Source organism: Petaurus breviceps, unplaced genomic scaffold (genome assembly GCF_028583685.1).
Source record: "Petaurus breviceps papuanus isolate PSGF00001 unplaced genomic scaffold, PetGlider_PUasm1.0 90397, whole genome shotgun sequence".
NCBI lineage: Eukaryota > Metazoa > Chordata > Mammalia > Diprotodontia > Petauridae > Petaurus > Petaurus breviceps.
In genome coordinates this window covers 1,420,164-1,440,757 of record NW_027187239.1, presented here as the reverse complement: position 1 = coordinate 1,440,757, position 20,594 = coordinate 1,420,164, and positions in this window count along the sequence as shown.

Here is a 20,594-nt window from a genome sequence, read left to right as displayed (position 1 = left end):
GGGACTGGCAATGTATCTTATGGCCTTGCTAAGCCTTGTCTCCCCAGGAACTAAGATTGCTGAGAACTTGCCTCGTGTCAAGATGAAGAAAAGAGCTCCATTTGGGTATTAAGTGCTGTGTTTAAACTTGATGTAACTCTGGGGTAGATTCAATTGTGATCCAGGGGTGGGGAACTTTTGACCTTATGTTTGGAAACTAATCTCCATTTGAGAAGAGGGGCTTTGTGGTGGACTTAATTAAGGTATAGCCTAGGGGTGGAGAAGTATTTAGAACAGGGACTTTGTAATTGATTGAATGATTGGAAGGGGTGGGGTAGTACTTGGAGATTATTTAATCAGGCTTAGTAAATGCTGTATTTGGAATGATGTCATGTTTTGATCTTCTCTGTTCTTGGTTTGTCACTGAATAAAATGGAGAGCACCTATGCTGGTATTCTGAACCTTGGGAAGTTGCCTTTCCTTGGCATTATATTACAAAGGAACTCATCAAAGTCGAACTACATATATTCCTACATGGAAACATGATAATTGTAACTTATGAAACTTTTCTCAGTATGAGAATAGTTGAAGGGAATATATATATATATATACACACATATATACATATATACATACACACATACATATATATGTGTGTGTCTATATAGGAGTGTATATGGGCATATGAATACATATGTGAGTGTGTGTATATATGTGTACAGGTATACATAGACATAGGGCACAGGACCAGTTGAATAGGAAGGGATGTACTTAAAAGGTGAAACTAAGAGGTGAGAGAGGAATATAATGAGAGGAGATGAGGAGAGACAGAATGGGGTAAATTATCCCATATAGAAGAGGCAAGGGAAAACTGTTACAATGGAGGGGAAGAACAGGAAGGCAAAAGGGAATGGGTCAGCCTTACTCTCATTGAATTTGGCTTAGGGAGGGAATGACATATGCACTAAATAGGGTATCTTGCCCTACAGAAGTGTAGGGGGGAAAGGGAAGAGATGGGGGATGATGGAGGGGAGGGCAGGTTGGGGGGGGGAAGTTGGAAGAACATACTTTTGAAAAGGGACAGGGTCAAAGTAGAGAATAGAACAAGTTGGGGGCAGGATAGGATGGAGGGAAATATAGTCAATCTTTTACAATATATCCACTATGGAAATGTTTAGCATAGCTACACATGTACAAACTGTAATGAATTGCTTATATTCCCAGTAAGGGTGGGTGATGAGGGAGGAAGGGAAAAAATCTGGAATCAAAAGTTTTAAAATCAAAAGTTTAATATATATATATATATAAAATTATTATTTTTTACATGCAACTCGGAAATAAGATATACAGGCACTGGGGTATAGAGATCCATCTTGCCCTACTGGAAATTCAGAGGGGGGATGTGGGAGGATATAGGAGAGAGCAGATTGGGGGAGGGGGTATATAGTGGGATCACTGTTTTGGGGTGTGGGTAGGGGAAAGATGGGGATAAAATTTGTAACTCAAAATCTTGTGGAAATGAATGTTGTAAACTAAAAAGAAAATTTTAAAAAATTAAGAAATGAAATAAAAAATGAACCCATGTCAGACCAGCAAAGCTTAAATCCCAGCCACTGTGTGAGTGACTGATGCTAGCTGATTTGGCTCCATCACTGTAAATTACTGATGAGGTGAATCATTTAATCAATGTAAAAGTGAAAGCATAAGTAGGCACTGAAGCCCCCTGTGCCCAAAAGCCCAACCCCTGGGCCCCAAGATGTTTGCCCCTGTCTTGTTCAAAGAGCTGAGAGTAGGACACGGGTCTCACACCTTTTCCAGTGGAAATTCAGATCAATTTATCCACCCCACCTTTGGTGGAATATAATCTCTCTAGAGGCAAAATTTGGTGTCCAGAAAGACAGGAGCAGGTACTTCCTATCACTGGTGGCCATGGTGACAGGTTGTTGCCAAGGATACCTGGAATCCTGAGTTGGTACACTCAGTCTACCTCCTTATCAGGCCTCCATTGTGATCTTTAGGCCAGGAGGAGGGGAGAGCTTCTTCCCAGCTTTGCCCTAGACTGCCAGCTGGGAGCAGATCTAAATCACCAGGGGCTACAAAATATCAAGAGGTACCCACACATGCACACATATGTACACACATACATAGAGAGAAACAGACAGACAGAGACAGAAAAAGAGACAGAGAACAAAACAAAGATAGACATAGAGATGCAGAGACAGAGACAGGAAGATTCAGAGCCAGGGAAAGAGAAATATAGATGCTGATTGCAGATCAGTATGGAGAAGAAGACACATAAGGCCAACAGCTGCTGCTCTGAGACATGCATCAGGGAAGGTGGTGGTGTCTGGCACATGCTGCCCCCTCTCCCATATCTCCACCAACTGCCTTTCAAAGGAAATCCCCACCACTGTCTGAAACAGCTAACAGAGCTCCTCAAGCAGTCAGAGCATGCCCTGAAGGAAAATTACCAGGCACTATTCCTATAATCTGCAAAAGAATCATGGAGAAGGTTGCTTTGGCAACTCCAACCTCTCACATTCTCATCCCACTTGCATTTTCAGTATGTGTTTGACTTTGCCTTTAGATTTTCTCCAGAGGAAAATTGGTTGAGGCTACATTACTTAACAGCCCCCAAACCATCATCTACTCAAAGAGAGTTCTGTACTGCTAACCATGAATGAATGAATGAACATTTGTTCAGTACTTACTATGTGCAAAGAACTGTACTAAGTATGTAGTACATATCTCCACTGCCAATCTTCACTTCCACTTTCTGAACCCCACAATCTATGTTCATGTATTCAATGTTATTATCCCAAAGTGGTGTCTAATTTGGTGGAACTGTCCTAAGTGATTCAAAGGGAATGAAGGCAAATAGGAAGGAGAAGAACTGACCCAGTCCATCTAGTTCTGGAACTTGCCCTGGGATGGGGGGGGGGTTGTTCCCCCTGATCTCCACCTTTCCTCATTCTTATCCCCCCCCACTCCTCTGCACAGCCTAACATTACACCGAACATTCAGTAGGTGCTCAGCAGATGGTTTATGTTCTAAAGTAATTTGACTTAAAATCTAATAAACAAAGAACTGCCTAGCTCATAAAAAAATTATAAGCTGTTGTGAATACTATATTGTGATTTTCTGTGATAAGCTGTAACATTGTGAATGCTTTACTTTGATTTACTGTAAATGTTTTGTTCTGATTTGTTATGGAATAGAGTGTTCACTATACTATGAAATCAGAACCTTAAAAGCTGTTCACCATAGCATTCTTCTGGAAAGTTGCTTGTGCGTGGCACTCATTACACCTCCAAAGAGGAGTCCCTTAGGATGACCCCCAGGAGTTTGTGATCAACCAATCAAACGGTGGGAATATGGGTCATATTCCACCACCCCCTTGCAATCACTGTGGATGTACTCTGCTAGAACTCTGTCCTAGACTCTCTTCTCATTTTTCTGTACATGTCCTCATTTGGTGACCTCATCATTTTCTCTGTGTTTAATTATTATTTCTATATAGATGACTCCTTGATCTATATATCCAGCCCTAACCCAAAACTATATCAACTGCTTATTGAACATTTTGAATTTGTGGTCCCTTAGTCATATAATAACAACAACAACAAATAACATTTGTATGGTGCTTACTATGAGCCAGATGCTGTCTTAAGTGCTTTATAATGATCTCATTTAGCCCTCACAACTTGAGACAGGCTTATTATTATCCCCATTTTACAGATAAGGAAAGTGAGGCAAATAGAGGTTAAGGAACTTGCCTAGGCCCACCTAGTCTGTAAGTATCTAAAGCCAGACTTCACCTCACATCTTTCTGACTCCCAGCCCAGTGCTCTGTCTATGGTGCCACCCAACTTCCCCTAAATTAACATGATTTTGTTAAAATTTTGTGAAAAAAAAAAAACAGAATTCTTTACCTTTCACCCAAAACCCAACCCTCTTCCCAAAGTCCCAGTTCCTGTTTATGGCAGTGCCATCCTTCCAATAACCCAACTTTGCAACACTGGCATTGTCCATGTCTTTCTCCTCTCCTTGACCCCACATATCCAATTCATTACCAGATCTTGTCACATGAAATTTCTTGAATCTCTCCCCTTCTAAATCACAAAGTGACCACCCCAGTCCAGGCCATCATCCTGTATATTACAATGTCTCCTAATCCATCTCCCTGCCTCAAACATCCACCCACCACAAAACTACTAAAGAGACTTTTCCTAAACTGAAGATCTGACCATGTCACGCCCCTACCCAATAAGCTGAAGTGTCTCCCTATTGACTCAAGGCTCAAATATTATTTCATCTTTATCTCATCCTTTTTGAATTTTGATTTTTTGGTTATAATGTATGTAATCATTAGTACAATTCAATATATATGCAATTTATGTACAGCTAGGTGGCACAGTGGATAAAATCTTGGACTTGGAATCAGGAAGACCTAAGTTCAAACCTTGCTCAGACATAACTTAGCTGGGTGACCCTGGACAAGTCATCTAATTTCTCTTAGCCTCAGTTTCCTCATCTGTAAAATGGAGACAGGGGTATCATGAAGACCACATGAGATAATTCAGTGAAGCACTTTGCAAAAGTGCTACATAGACACTGACTATTTTATCTAAATAAACAAATATACAAACACTGGAGTTGCATGACCTTTTTTTTTTTTTTTACTTAAGGAGTGCATGATCAAAAAATGTTTGGAAACCACTATACTGGTCTAGCCTGACAGGAGCTTTCAAATCCCCAAAAGAGGGAAAGAAAAACAAAGAGAAGGCATGAAAGCATATCAAGATACCTACTTAATAAGTTCTGTCTGGAGTACCTCTGGAGGAAGGAAGACAGACCTTTCTGTGGCCCTTTGAGATGTAGAATAACACAGTAGAAGAGGCATTGGAAAGACTCAGGAAGATCCTGGTCTGAGCATTGTTATTACCATTTACTAGCTGTGTGGCCTTGGTCATGTCATTTCCCTTCTTCTGCATTTCAATGTCTTCATCTGTAAAATGGGAACGATAATGCTTGTATTGTATACCTTACAACATAATTTTGAGTAAAGTACTACAAAAAGTCACAGAGTATATAGAAATTTCAGGGTGTTTTTATTTTATTTGAAAAACATCTATTAAGCACTTGATGTATACAGAATATCATGCAGGGTCCTGAAAGAAATGTGAAATTTGAATGACACCATCTCTGGCTTCAAGGAGCTTGCCGTAATATTGGATTACTTGGGATCAGCATTTTGAGCTGGGGAGGACCACAAAGGTCATCAAGTTCAGCCTCTTAACTTTACAGATGGGGAAACTGAGGCCCAAAAAAGATTAGATTCCTGCCATTGGGGGGGTGTTGTTTTACAAAGAGATGAGGTTGATAATGCTTTTTCCTTTCCTCTCTGGATTTAGGGCCTTATTTACTTTGTCTCCAGTGTCCTCTTACTCTTCAGTCTCCTGGAGTTCGTGATCACCTGCATAGCTATTTATTTTGGGTGTGAGGCCACCAGGTGGAACAGCTGGGTGAGTGTTGGAAAGCTTTCTGAAAATCGGGGCAGACGTGGTGTAGCAGCAAGCACCCCAAGCGCGTCCTCAGGGTTTGCTGCCCATACAGGTTCTTGGATCTGCTTTGTTAAAGGAAAGCAACTCAAAATGGGTTAACAAGCTTACTTTAATCAGTCAGACATATATCGTTTACCTTGTTCAGGGGAAAAAGGTCAGCACCCTAAACTTCAAAATATACAGACAGAATTATCAAGACATTAACAGATCAAGTAGACAGCTTTCCAAACTGTCCAACCATTACATCCATACCCAGTCAACATCTGGGTTTCCACATTCTGGGTTTTTCAAAGCCGGGGGACTCTCAACAACGGCTTCCCAGAATTCAGATCAAATCACAGAACACTTCTCAAAGTGAGTCCCAAAACAAAGCTACACATCAGGGCTTATATAGCCTTCTCCTGGCTCAGAGAATATAACAACCTTATTGACTCACTGGCCAATCAAAAAGTATCTACTGAAAAACAAGCCTCCCTCCCCAGGCTTCAGGTGCATTTTAGCCTAGGGGCAGGGAAGATCTTCCAAATTTGCATTCCCATTACAGATGGGGTGGGAGGAGGAGCAGGCATACGTTATGGAGGAGAGAAGAAAGGAGAAAAGCAGCATGGCATGTGAGCTTCAGCATGGACCAGGGACTCAGGAAGACCTGAGTTCAAATCTCATCTCTGACAATATCAAATCATTCAACCTCTCAGAGCCTCAGTTACCTCATCTGTAAAATGGGGAGGACGAAAATTCCTGCGGGCTGCCCTGCGCAGTTGTGGTGAGGCTCAAATGAGAGCTCTGTCAGGCTTTAGTGTGGGATAAATACCAGCTGCCTTTATTAGAAGATGAGTTTGGAAGTTAGTGCCCTCGCCTTCAGAATGCTGCTCATCAGTCCCTCCCCTTCATCTCAAATCATCCCACCCCAACCCCTCCCTCCCCACCCTGCTGTGCACAACCTGAGGAAGAGGGTGGCAGTGACCTTAGGTCCTTTGTTTTTCAGAGCACAACGATCCTTCCAAACATGTTCAACACAAGCAGCACCATAGCCAGTGCTCCGCAACAAGACTTCCTGTCCTCAGGGGGATGCCCTGGGACTTTACCTTCAGAGGGAGAGAGGACTCCCCAGCTGCCTGGCAGGGAGGAGCCAAAATCATAAGGAGGCTGATGCTGCCTCAGCAGTCCCTGCCTTCCTCCAGAGAAGGGCAGTGGCCCAATATGCCCCTTTCCCCAGGGATCAGTTTCCTTCCATTAGGCTTGGGACTCCAAGAGCCATCTCTTCTTGAACAATTTACATTGTAGAGATACCCATGGTCACATAAGCCATTGCCAGACTACATCTCCCCACCCCCTCCCTCTCTCTCCTCCCCTCTCCCTCCTTCTATCCCTCCCTCCCTCTCCTTCTCCACTTTTTCCTTTGTTCTCCTCTGTCCTCTTCTCCCTCCTCTCTTTTTCTCTCCCCAAAAGTTTTTGCTATAATATTATTATTACTACCATTACACTGACAATGACTTTGTCTCAGGAGTTAGTCACAAAGCTTAGAGACAGGAGAAGTGGGTTCTAGCCCCAACTTTGCCAACAGCACCTTAGGACAACTCTTCTGACCCCCAAGTCAGTGTTCTCGAGTCAGTGTTCTCGTGAACATCTCATAGCCTCTTCTCTCTCTTGCCTCTCAGGAAGCACTGTTAATACCCTTTGTCTTTTTCCCAAAAATCATAATCATAACCATAATAATCAATGAAAAACCCCTGGATAATATATGTAAATCCAATTATGTCCTTGGAAATTCCACAAATAAACTGTCTTTGAAATGAAGAATTATCACAGATTGAATTTTTGCCTGTGGTCATTCATACATGACATTGATCCATAAAAACATGAGAAGAATCTTTTTAGTAGATGTCACCAAACCAAATACTTGTTATCTTCAAACTACATGACTGAAAAGATTTCAAAATATAGAGACATCCCAGAACCAATAAGAATTATGTGGGAACAGAAAAAAATCATGTAGATAGACAGACAGACAGACAGACAGAATTCTGGTTCAGGTCACAGTCAAGAGTGTTGTGAGAGTGTTTTGGGTCACACTCTCCCATCTCTGTTCTTCAGAAGATGAACTTATATCCAAATAATCTTACAGCTGGCTGCTGATTGGTGTGAATAATGAACCCTGTAAAGTGACTGCTGAATTACTAATTAATTTATGGAATGATTAATTGTGACTAAGGCAATGGGACAACAAGGGAGTCCCTCTGGGTCAAGGACGGAGTAGACAAGCTCAGTTTTTCATATTCTTACTGTGAAAAACCACCATGCCAGCAAGTGGGGATTAATGACACTTTAATAAGGCACAGAAAGAACATAGATAGATGACGTGGGGGTGGGGTGGGGGTGGGTTTGGTACAAATGGTTATAGCATGGGGATGGGAGATGGAGTAGTGGAGGGAGGGAGACAGTGTGGGGAAGAGAATGGGGAGGGGAAGGGGCACAGAGAGTCACTTACATAACCATGGACTAAAGTTAGGAGTGCTTGGGCAGCATGGAGCTATAGCAGACAGAGGGGTGCTGGGGGGGCGTATGCTCCCATTTTTATAGGACTTTGGTGGGGGGGTAGACTAACTCTTATCTGTGCCACCTTAGAATTAGTTCATTAATATATCCATATCATCTCAACTTGTCCTAAGACTATTCCTATGGGAATGTCATCAAAAAAGAAGAGAAATGTCAGATAAGATTGTTACTACTACTAATTATTATTATTATTGTTGTTATTAATAATAATAATAAAGATTATTCTTGAGTAAGCTGGTAGCCTCTTAGTCTCCAGCTAGGCTCCAGTGTGCCATTTTTCCCAATGGATGCATGATGTCATACATGTATCCATTCCCTTCACTGATGCAAGCCACAGCCCATTCATACCCTGTGGGAAGCCAAGCCCCCCCCCAGGGACCCCTGCCCTTCTGTGGCAGTGTCTGAGATAGTGGTAGAGAGGAGCCCTTTTGGCCAGCAGCAGAGCTGAGAAGGAAAAGTTAAGTGAAAAGGTAGACTTCAAAAGAGTTACTTACCTAGAGACTGATAATCATAAATGAAACAGGACCCCAGTATGGTGGAAAACTGAGCCAACTTTATTCAGCTAGGAGTCCAGCATATATAGTGTAAAACTGCATAGTCATCATAAGCCGTGATCTTTGGGATTACACCATTGCCCTAGTTCCCATTCACCTCATATGTGACAGCCATGCACTATATCCTTGTTTTCAGGGTATGAGTACCCATTAGGATGCTCCAAACCTCCCTAAACCTCCCTAGAACACAATGGAGTTGTCTCAAGGCTTCTAGTTAATACTATGTTGCTACATTATGCTAGTTTCCCCTGAGAATACTGGAACGTCCTTGTTCCCAGGCCAGGAGCGCATACCACACTTCTCATGGAGACTTATTCAGCCATCAGGGTCAGAGCCCCACTGGCTGTGGTCCTCTCTAATACCCAGCCATCGTATAAGACCCTCATCCCTGTCCTCTTACAAGTTCACCACAGGAGGCCCACCCTTGTTGGTGGGAAGCGTCCCTCTAGATCTCCCTCGACGGTGGGAAGCATCCCTCTAGATTTCTTGACTTGACATGGCTGGGATGGTAACGTCACACTCCAGGCCATCCCCTGGTTAACTCTTGCTCTCTCTACTGAACCAGTTCCATGTTTTCCTTTATCAATCACAAACCTCTCAGAGGGTGAGCCTTGTGCCAAGGACTTGTCCCAAGTCCTTATCTGTCACATGTTTCAGCCTGTCTATAACCAACATGGAGCTCTCCTTTGTAAATCTACCCAGAATTGTCTATATATGTGTGGATAATCCCTGAAATGTTGTGCATGGAGAGAATATGGTGGAGCATGGATTGCTATCAGTGGGAACATGACATTGTGGAGAGAACGATGGCCTCAGAGTCAGAAAGTTCTGCATTCAAGTCCCACTTATGACACATAAGGCTGTGTGACCCTGGACAATTGACTTACCCTCTCAGCGCACCAGTCAACTCTAAGAATTTAAGCTGCAGAGAAGGGAACCCTTCAGTGGGCACTTCCACTGAATCCCCGCTCAGGCCTCAAGTTATGTACCAACCTTTAACAACCTTCAAAAAGCACCTGCCAGCTCTTCACAGGTGAGTCTTGCTCACTCAACTAAACTGCAGCTCCTGAACATGCAAAGTGCTGCCCTCCTGTCTTTATGCTTTCCCTCATGCTACTTACCTTCCCTGAACAGTGATGCCCCCTCTCTTTACCTGCTGAATTCTGCTTTTCCTTTAAATCCCAAATCAAAAGCCTCCCCTGGTTACTCCCAGTTGCAGTAAGTATCCCTCCTGCCACCCCATCACACTTTGTTTTGCATCCCTCCGACGGAAGTTCCGTGTAATATTGTCTATTGTGACTATCTGTACTGGTATTTTATCCCCTCCCAGACTGGGAGCTCTATGAGGGCAGGGACTATGTCATATGTATCTCCCTTAGTAACCAGTATAAGGCACTATACAAAATTGGTACCTAATAAATGTTTATTGAGTGGATGGGTGGGTCAATGAGCTGCGTGGTGGCAGTCAAGTCAAATGCTAACAAGCATTTATTAAGGGCCTACTACATGCCAGGCACTGTGCTAAGCACTAGGGATGCAAAGAAAGGCCAAAAACTAACCGTGGAAAGTCCCTTGCCTTCGATAAGTTCACAGCCTGAAGGGGGAGACAACATGCCAGCATCTATGGCCAAGCAAGATATAGACAAGATAGAGTGGAGAGTGGGAAGGCATTAATGAAGGGGAACCCGGGAGGGCTTCGATGATAGGCAAACTCAGGAACCCCAGAATCCCTGAAATGACGGCGGGGGCTGGGAGGCTTCTCAGCTTTCTAGAGCTCCTCTAAGCTCTTCTAAAAATGTAAATACCCCTGGGACGGGAACACCAACCCTCAAACTCCAATCTCTGCAGTGCTTTGTGATGGCAAAGGGCTTTCATCAACATGGTTTACACTCCCCAGGCTAGATCCGATCCTCAAAATCTAGGTATTCCTTGTCAGATCCATTTCAATCAATAAATCAGCCATTTTCTAAACACCTACCAGTCACCAGGTATACAAAGACTAAGATTAATGAAATGACCCTTGTCCTCAAGGACCTCTCATTTCATATGAACCTACACAAAAGACCAGGACAAGGTCAGAAATGAGCACTGGGCCTGGGATTTCCCTGGTATTGAGATCAGATGAACAAGGAAATTCTCTTGACCAGGCGGGCTGGAACCTTGTGTTAGGGGCAGTGTCCTAAGATGTCCCCCCCATGCCAGTTAGGCCCATCCTTTACTGAAGTATTGAAACTATCCTTGAGCTTTAATCAACTCAGGGGACTATGATTCTGGCTAATGATGTAGCCTTCTGGTCGCTTGAGTCTAAAAATAGCCAGGACAGGAGGGGATGGAGCTTCTCCCTCAGGGTTCTAAGACCAGCTATGGCCAACACCAGCACAGGACCGTACTCAGGAGGATCAAGGCTGAATCCTCAATGAATGCTGTCCTTTCCTTACCCTTCTCTGGGTGTCCTTCCCCTATCATACCAGGGGCCAACTAAACCTCTTTTGATTATCTTTTTGAATGACTTAGCAATGTCCCATTCATTCCAATCTGGGACGTGGGCCACCAGACTGGCCAGGTCGGGTCTAGTCTAGCAAACACTTTATCTATGATTTGTAGTACTAGAGGTTTTCCCTAGAGCATTAAGGTGTTAAGTGACTTCCCCAGAGTCATACCAACAGTATGTGTGTATGTGGTGCAGTGGGAAAAAAGTTGGCCTCAGAACCAAGAAGACACCACCATGCCTCAACCCCTTCGTGATTCTGTCAGGCCCTTCTTCAACTGGTGAGTTCTTCCCCAAGTCTCCATCTTGGGGAAGGCAGGCAAGTGTCTCCTCATTCTGAGTTCACTCCCATGCATCCTCTCCAGGACCTCTTTTTATCCCTTCCCTCCAGCCTTTCCAGCTGCATTTTATGTGTCTTTCTCCCGTAAGAATTTAAGCTCTTAAAACTAGCTAAAATAATTAACGAGTTTAGCAAAGTGGCAGAATATCAAATAAACCCACATAGATCATCAGCAGTTCTATATATTACCAACAAAGTCCAGCAGCAAGAGACAGATAGAGAAATTCCTTGTGAAATAATTGTAGACAATATAAAATACTTGGGAGTCTACCTGCCAAGACAAACCCAGAAACTATTTGAAGACAATTACATAACACTTTTCCCACAAGTAAAGTCAGATCTAAACAATTAGAAAATATTAATTTTCAAGGGTAGACTGAGCCAATATAATAAAAATGACAATTCCACCTAATGATTCTACTTATTCAGTGCCATACCAATCAAACTCCCCAAAATTTATTTTATAGAGCTAGAAAAAATAACACAATTCACCTGAAAGAGCAAAAGGTCAAGAATATCAAGGGAATCAATGAAAAAAAGTGTGAAGGAAGGTGGCCTAGCCATACCAGACCTCAAGCTGTAATTATCCAAACAATTTGGCACTGGCTAAGAAATACAATGGTGGATCAGTGGAAAGGATAAGGTACACAATACACAGTTGTAAATGAACATAGTAATTTAATGTTTGATTAACCCAAGAATCTAAGCTTTTGGGACAAAAACTCATTATTTGACAAAAAAAACTGCTGGGAAAACTGGAAAACTACATGACAGAAACTAGGTATGAAACAACATCTCACACCGTGCACCAAGATAAGGGTACATGATTTAGACATAAAGGATAATATCATAAGCAAATTAGGAGAGCATGGAATAGTTTACCTGTTAGATCTATAAATAAGAGAAGAATTCAGGACCTAACAAGATAGAGAAAGCATTACAAAATGAAAAATGGATCATTTTGATTTTACTAAATTAAAAAGGTTTTGCACAAACAAAACCAGTGCAACCAAAATTAGAAGGAAAGGAGAAAACTGGGAGGAACATTTATAGCAAGTATCTCTGATAAAGGCCTTATTTCTCAAATGTGTAGACAACTGAGTAAAATTTAATAGAATCAAGTCATTCCCCAGGTGATAACTGGTCAAAGAATATGAACAGGCAGTTTTCAGAAAAATAAATCAAAGCTATCTATAGTCAGATGAAAAAATATTCTAAATCACTTTTGATTAGAGAAATGCTAATTAAAACAACTCTGAGGTACCACCTTACACCTATCAGATGGGCTAATATGACAGAAAAGGAAAATGATAAATGTTTGAGGAAATATGGGAAAATTGGGACATTGATGGATTGTTGGTAGAGTTGTGAACTGATCCACTTCACAACTTTGCAAAGGGCTATCCCTCCAATGTATGTCACCACTCACTTTCAGCCAATGTGCCAGACTGGACAACCCTGCTCTAGGCACAGAGATTTCAAAGGTATTTTGCATAGAGGCTTACTTTAAAAAAAAAAAGAGGAATTCTCCCTTTGTAACCTATAGCCTCATACATGTGGTGAGGCTCCCTTTCCATAGCCATCCTCCCAGAAAGATTTGTCTAGGTGCTTTCTAGCAGGAGAGGGAGTCAGTGTATACCAAGTGCCCCTTCTAACTCTTAGGCATTTTCCTTGACTAAAAGGAATGATGAAGTAAAAATCCAGCCCTGGAACTGCTATAACTCTCTGTGTGATGACAGGCCCTAGTGTTTCCATCTGGAAAATAGTCTTTAAGGTTCCTTCCAGACTTAATGTTCTGTGATTCTCTGCTCTGACCCTCCTTAGCTCCAATTAAGGGCCCAGGAGGTTGCTACCAATAATAATCAGCATTTATCTAGCACCTTCCGGGTCACAAGTGCTTTACAGACATTAGCACACTGGGCTCCCGCACTGGGACTCAGTGCTCTCTCCACCCTGGCACAGCCCTTTCTCCATTGGTGAGGTCTTTCCAAGCCCTACATTTGAGGGATGGACTGGCCTGGTCATGCTTCATTCCCCTCCTGCCTATGTTCCTGTCTCTCTGAACTCTAACACCAAGCTCTCCTGGGAGTCCTTCTCCATTCTCCTACCCCCAACCCTTCCCTCCTCACAAGGCAGGGACAATCTCTTTTTCTGCTTATATTTATAACTCTGAAGATCAGAATGACCCATGGCATACAGTGAGCACTTAAAAATGATTGTTGCCCATCTGACTGGAGCTTCATGACAACATTAAGAAGTATAATGGGCAAGTGCCATTTTACAGATGAGAAAATGAAGGCTCAAACCAATGAAGATTCTTGCCTAGGGTCTCACAGCTAGTAAGTGTCAGTGCCAGGGTCTAAACCCAGGTTCTCCTGCTCCTAAGTCCAGAACTCTATCCACTGCACCTCACTGCTGCCCCAATGAACCAAGAAAGTTGTCTAGTTGGTTGCTTTTTTTTAACTTCCCAGGAAGCAGGGGGAAAGGAGAAAAGTGGGCAGAATCACAACCTGAACCGTTTTCAAGCCACACACTAATATAAAGCATTTCACATGAATACGTGTGAAGTCTAAGCTGAGACTGAATAGAAGGGGAGAAGGAAGGCAAAGGAAGCCGGGTGAGCATCTGAGAGCCCTGTGAGTACCTAATTTCTTGAATATTTCTTTAGGGAGATGGACTAATTGGGGAACGGGGATGGTAAGAAACAGGGATCCCTTGTCCAGTTAACAGGTTAACCCCTGCCCTCCAGAAGCACTCATGGGAGGTGTGTGATGTCCTCAGGGTTTGTGTTGGCTAGGGATCTTAGCCAGAAGAGGGGTGTGTCTGTATATTGGAACAGTGGAGAGCAAAGAGGTTTATGGAAGCTAGAGAAGAAGGCAGGGGAGGGAATGGGATTGGGGGATAGCCAGCTCCTAGACAGGATCCCAACCCTCGAAGAACCCCTGCTAATAATGGCCTCAATGAATGATCTGGGGGGACTCTGCCTTCTTTCTGAGGGACAGTATATCCCACCATCTTAGAGGTGAATGGGTGAGGGTGGGAAATAGTGTCAGAAGCAGCCAGCTGACAAATGCCAGTCAGGCAGCAGCATCCCACCGAGAATGGAGCAATTCCCAAGGAGTCGGGATTCTTGGAGTATCTGCCACACTCATGTGTGACTTTGGGCAAGGTGTTTGCTGCCCTCTCAGTGAAGAAGGTGCCTCCTAGCTCTGAAATTCTGTGTCCTGAGATCCCTTCCAACTCGGTCGTTAGGCTCCATATCCTGAGGGCCCTCCCACTTCTGATATTCTATGTTCTAAAGCCCCTTGCAGGGCTGACATTCCAGGATCTAAAGTCCCATCCGGCTCTGCTTCCCTGTGCTTGTGTGATGCCCACAAGTTCTAGGTGAATTAAGTCCATTTGTCCTGGGAACCAAGCCTTGCTCAGCCCCAGGAATGGGGCTCTCACTTCACAGGAAAAGGAAAGAAAGGCCCGGACTGAGGCTCCCCTGTAACAATCCCCTAATGCCCTAGAATCTGAGGCTCCTGAAATCTAAGAATTTCAGGGCTGGACGATTCCTTGGAACATGACACAGCCTGTCAGAACCAATCCAATCCATGAATGGGGATAAATCCTTAGAAGGGAACAAAAATGACATCTTTATTTCAATACAATTATTACTGAAATCCCACATATTTTATTTAATGTATTTAAAAGGTTTCATCAGGCTGCCGAATGAGACCAGGACCCCTGCTCTAGTCCAAATTTCCCATTTTATAGATAGGAAAACTGAGGCCAAAGGAAGGCAACTACTTTGCCCTGTGTAATACAGCCAATGAATGGGAATCAATGGCCCAGACCTCCTCCAGGACTATCAGATACTTAGGGTTGAGAGGGAGGGGCACAGCACCACAAAGCACATACAGGAGATGGCCTTCACCTTCCTAACTCAGGCCACCCTCAGTGGGAGGAAGGATGCTCATTTCACTGAGAAGGAAGCCAGAGCTTAGAGCGGAGGTAGCCAAGAAACACACAGTATGGGAGGGGGTGAAGTCAAGGTTAGCTCTGAAATGTCAGCAGCCACGGTCCAGGCGGATGCCTCATGACGTTGTCCCTCACATCTTGTCCCAAGGTCTCTTTAATCAAGGCCTCCTAGCACAGGCTCTTCACATAGTAGGCATTCAAAAAGGGTTTGGTCAATTAATTTGAATTCTTCCAAAGGTTGTTCATCTCCTAGAATAAGAGCCACCATTTATGTTGGACTTCGAGGTTCACCAAGTGCTTTATAGGTATCCTCTCACGGTATCTTCTCCACAGTCCCTTGAAGGCAATGCCATTGTTGTGCCCATTTTACAGAGAAGGGAAGCTAACCCTCAGAGAAGTGAGGAAGTGATGAAGGAAGGGTTCCAACTGTGGGCTTCCTGAATCCAAGCTGGGCACACATGGCTGGGCTCAGGCTTCTAGCCCTTAATAGATGGGGAGTTTGAGAGCCCTGGCTTAGAGGGACTGGAAAGAGTAGGTAGGACCCCCATGCTCCCTGTGCCCAATGTGGCCCCTGAGCTCCCCATGCACCCCATGCTCCCTGTGCCCCCATACCCTCTGAGCTCCCCATGACCCACCCCATGCTCCCCAGATTCCTCCTGCAGATGTGTTAGTAATGTAAGCTGTGATTTCACAGCCTCTCTTCCCACTCTGGTCACACCTCCCAAGTTAGTAACAACCTGTGAACTAGGGTATGACTGTCTCCCCTCTCTTCCCTCTTTCCTCCATGAATAAGGGTGTTCTCTAAGACAGAAGCCAGCCAGGGGAAGGATAAGCCTCCACAGGACACACTCAGTCCAGGCTTCCCACAAAACCACTGGGCACCTACTATGGACTGCCCATGATAGCCCTTCAATCACGGCCTTGAGCCATCCAGCACATGCCGCTGCGGGCCTTGCCAGAGTTGGAGGGACCTTGGGAAGGAACTGGAGAAGAGAGAATGGGAGCTAGCAGGAACCTTGGAACATAAGGACATAGGTTGCTCTGGAGGGAGGGAGGGAGGGAGGGAGGGAGCCTTAGAATACAGAATATCAATAAGCAAGGATAATTTGTATAGTGCTTCAAGATTTGCAAAGTATTTTGTATATGTTATTTTATTTGATCCAGAATTCAGAAGCAATTCTAGAACAGAGATGAAAGGTGGGAGGGGCATTAGAATATAGAAAGTCAGAGGTGGGAGGGAGTCTTAGAACATAGAATGTTAGAGCTGGGGGCCAAGCTTAGAAAATATAATGTTAGAGGTGGAAGAGACCTTAGAACAGGGAATATCTGAGCCGAGAGGAGCCTTAGAATAAGGACCGTCAACACTGGGAGGGGCCTTGGAACAAAGAATGTCAGACCTGAGAGTGACCTGAGGATATAGACTCTTAGACCAAAGACTGAGAGCTGGGAGGGAGCATCTGGAGCAGCTCTCTCATTTTACAGATGAGGAAACTGAGGCCTAGAGAAGTTGCACCATTTGGCCAGGCTCACATAGATAGTGTGGGTCAGAGGTGAGGTAAGATCTCAGGGCTCCCTGCCTGCAAGGCCATAGAAGAGACAACAGAAATATCAGAACTCAGAGGGATAGAGGACATGAGAGTAGAAGGGACCATGGAGGTCCCAATCTGGTTCAACCCTCTGATTAAACAGAAGAAGAAACTGAGAACCCAGTGAACCCCAAGCTGGTTAGGAAGGAGAGAAGGAATAGGTGTTTCTATTGTACCTACTATGTGCCAGGAACTGGGCTAAGTGTGTTGCAAATACTTTTAGAAGACAGGTGCTATTATTATCCCATTTTACAGTTGAGCAGACAGAGGTTTAGTGACTTGCCCAGAGTCACACTATCTGAGGCCAGATTTGAACTCAGGTCTTCCTGACTTAAAGCTCTCTGATTCCCACCTTCCTCTATTTCTTGCTGGAAAGTCGAGTAACTCTTATCCTAAATACCTCTTTCTTTAATAATTTGATCCTGACAATAATAGTAATGTTAATAAATAGGGGCTGCATGGGCGGCCAGGTGGCTCAGCGAGTAAGAGCACCTGCTCTACTGTTGGGATGACCTGGGGATTGAATCCGGGCTCAGACACTTAGCACCCACCCAGAAACACCTGGCCATGTAACCTTGAGCAAGTTACTTAACTCCAATTGCTCATAAAAATAAAAAATAAAAAAAAATAAATAGGGGCTGCAGCATGGCATAAAGCCTAGAGATCTGATCTCAGAGTCAGGAAGACACAGGTTCTAGTTGTCTTCCTGGCTGTGTGACCCTGAGCAAGTCACTTAACTTCTCAGTGATCTGGGTAAGACTTTACAACTATATAATGACCGGGCAGCTATGTAGCACAGTGGATAGAGCACCAGCCCTGGAATCAGGAGAACCTGAGTTCAAATCCAGCCTCAGACACTTATTAACTGTGTGACCCTGAGCAAGTCACTTAACATGGATTGCCTCCCAAAAAGAAAAGACCATCTGATGCCAGAACTGGTATCAGTCTTAGTTGCTGGGGAAAGCTGCTCACTTGAGGAGCCAATGAAAAAATACCAATGAAATCCCAGGTCCAGTCAAAAATGAACAATAACAGTCCATATGGACAGAGCACCTTAAAGTCTGCAAAGTGCTTTGCATGTGCATGTCATTTGATTTTCACAGTAACCCTGTTGAGTAGGTGTGATTATTATTCCCATTTCACAGATGAGTAACCCAGACATGAAGATGCTAAATGACCTGCAATGGGACCTATACCTAATAAATACCTGAAGTAAGATTCAAACCCAGCTCTTGCTGAATTCCAAGTTCAGCTCTCTAGCCTCCACAGCAGACTGATATTTCCCAGGGCTGAGCTCAGGACTTGGCATCTGCCTGTCCTTGAGAGCCATCCCTGGGCTATGGAAGGCCAGGAGAAAAGGGATAGGGGCAGAGATGTGACTGGTAGGTATGAGATACTTTATGGCTTATGAAGATATTTCCTTAGTCCTGACAGGTAGGGGGTAGGTGAAGGAATTGGGTCTCAAGGAAATGAAGTCACTTATGGGAATAGAAAATGGTAGCACTGAATTCTAATCCCATTCCTCTGGCTCCAAATCCAATGCCCTTTCTGCTATACCACAACTGGTCCCTTCAAAACAGGTGGCATCCCTTCTCTCCACACCTATCCAGCTCCTTATGTCTTTCTGGAAGAGGATTCAGGGACCATCTATGCTCCTTTTACAGATGAGGAGACTCCCTCTCTCACCACACTGTTTCACCTTTCCCACGTCTACATAGCTGCCTCCAGTCAAACATCTCACAACTGGCCCTGTTCCACGGCCATCCCAAGCATGACTTACATTCCCAACTTCCAGCAAAGGACTCATCCAAAGCACTTCCACTTTTACAATGCCAGGCACACAATCAATCAACAAGCACTTATTAATGACCTACTGTATGCCAGGCACCACATTAGGTGCTAGGGATACAGAGACAATAAACAAATCAGTCTCACAACAACAAACTCACAAGAACCTTGCATTCTAATGGGGAAAAGAGCAGGGAATCTGTATAAGGATGCACAGAATTAGTATAAAGAGACTAAAGACAAAATAATTTAGTACAAGATAGTCTGACAGTGATGGAAGTAGTAACTGAGGGATGAAGAAAGGCTTCCTGAAGAAGGTGGTATTGAGCAGTGTCTTAAAGGAAGAGAGGAATTCTTTGCAGCAGAGGTGAGGTAGGAGGGCATGCCAGGCATCTGGGACAGCCAGAGCTAAGGCAAAGAGAAAGAAGATGAAGTCTGGTCAGTGAGGAACAGAGATGGCCAGTTTGGCCAGATCACGAGATGTGGGAGGGGGAGTAACAGTCAGTGAGTCTGAGAAGTGAGGTCGGTTTTAAAAGTTAAACAGAGGCATTTATGTTTTGTCTTAGGGGCAACAGAAGGCCACTGGAGTTTATTGAGTAAGGAAGTGGTGCAATCAGATCTGCACTTAAGGAAAATCACTTTGATTGCTATGTGTAGAATGTACTGAAATGGTGAGACTTAAGTCAGAGAGACCAATGAAGAGGCTGGTAAAATAATCTAAACAAGAAGGAATGAGGGCCTGAACTAAGATGGCAGCCGCGTGAGTAGAGAGAAAGGGCTGGAGACCAGAGACCCCGCAAAGCAAGAAACAGCAATGTTTGGCACCTGGTTTGATATGTAGGAGTTGGGGATAATGATGAGATTTTAAACCCAAGATGCTGGAGGGAGGATGATGCCTTTGATGGAAAGAGGAAAGTTGTGAAGACAGGCAGCTAGTGGGGGAGAGATGACAAGTATTATTTCGAACACATTTAGTTTGAAGAATCTTCAGGAGATGCAAACTGGAGCATCCAATGGATAATAAAGGGCTGAAGCCCAGGAAAAGATGGGTACACAGTTCTGGGCATCACTGGTTGTTGTCTGATCATTGAGTCATGTCCCTGGGACCATAGCACACCAATAATGTCCATGAGGTTTTCTTGGCAAGGATACTGGAGAGGTATACCATTTCCTTCTCCAGGGGCAAATAGAAGTTAAGTGACTTGCCCAAGGTCATACAGCTAGAAAGTCTCTGAGGCCAGATTTAAACTCCAGTTTCCCTGACTCCAGGCCCACTGCTGTATCCACTGAACTATCTAGCTACCATCATTGGTTCAGAGGTGATAATTAAACCCATGGGAGCTGATAAAGTCACCAAAATAGAGTAGAGAGATAGAAGAACCAAGGGCCTAGAATAGAGCCTTGGGGAATATATTTTGGGAGCAGGATCTCACTGATGAAGCAGCAAAAGAGACTGAGAAGGAGCAGTCAGACAGGAAGGACAGGAACCAGGAGAGAGAACATCCAGGAGGAGGGACTGACCAAGTGCGTCAGACGCAACAGAGTCTGAGAAGGAAAGAGACTTGACCATCAACCTCGGATAAAGCAGTTTCAGTTAAGTGATAACATGGGAAGTCAGATTGCAAGAGGCTGTAGTGTAGGTGAGAGAAGCAATGGAAACAGGGAGTATATGAGAGCTTTGTTCAGAAGTTTGACTGAGATCTGGAGAAAAGACATAGGTTTAGAGAGAGAGAGAGACACAGAGAGAGGGGGGGGGAGGCAGAAAGAGAGGGGGGG